Below are 874 nucleotides of genomic sequence, written 5' to 3'. Positions count from 1 at the left end.
CTAAGTCCCCATTCGTAGTTCTTTTTGATTCGTATTGCTTCGGCGCAAAGTAGGTAGGGACACTTATGGCTTTCTCAATTTTTGGATAGGGACAGCCGGATAGCCGTCATTCAGCATAAAAGCTATTGTTATATGCATAGTTTGATGTGAGGAATGGGAATTGATTGAAATTTTCACCCGCCAATTGCCGGCTGGCCTGATTTTAAGGTTTGAGAATCTTGACAACGATTTTGCATACCGACAAAAATAGCATCAAGCAAAAATATCACTTATTTTTCCAATTTTCGACTTGTAGAACGATCAAGTATACTATTCTTTGGATTCTAAGATTTTTTTCAAGTGATTATTTTCAAAGTTGGGAAAAATGAAAAATTATTCTAAGTCCCCATTCGTAGTTCTTTTTGATTCGTATTGCTTCGGCGCAAAGTAGGTAGGGACACTTATGGATTTCTCAATTTTTGGATAGGGACAGCCGGATAGCCGTCATTCAGCATAAAAGCTATTGTTATATGCATAGTTTGATGTGAGGAATGGGAATTGATTGAAATTTTCACCCGCCAATTGCCGGCTGGCCTGATTTTAAGGTTTGAGAATCTTGACAACGATTTTGCATACCGACAAAAATAGCATCAAGCAAAAATATCACTTATTTTTCCAATTTTCGACTTGTAGGACGATCAAGTATACTATTCTTTGGATTCTAAGATTTTTTTCAAGTGATTATTTTCAAAGTTGGGAAAAATGAAAAATTATTCTAAGTCCCCATTCGTAGTTCTTTTTGATTCGTATTGCTTAGTACTTGGCTAACGATAAATCGACTGAAACTACGAAAACTCAATGATTTTTCTATACTTCGACTTGTAGAAGGAAGAAG

The sequence above is a fragment of the Diachasmimorpha longicaudata genome, unplaced genomic scaffold (genome assembly GCF_034640455.1).
Source record: "Diachasmimorpha longicaudata isolate KC_UGA_2023 unplaced genomic scaffold, iyDiaLong2 ctg00000142.1, whole genome shotgun sequence".
Classification (NCBI taxonomy): Eukaryota; Metazoa; Arthropoda; class Insecta; order Hymenoptera; family Braconidae; genus Diachasmimorpha; species Diachasmimorpha longicaudata.
This window is presented reverse-complemented; position numbering follows the sequence as displayed.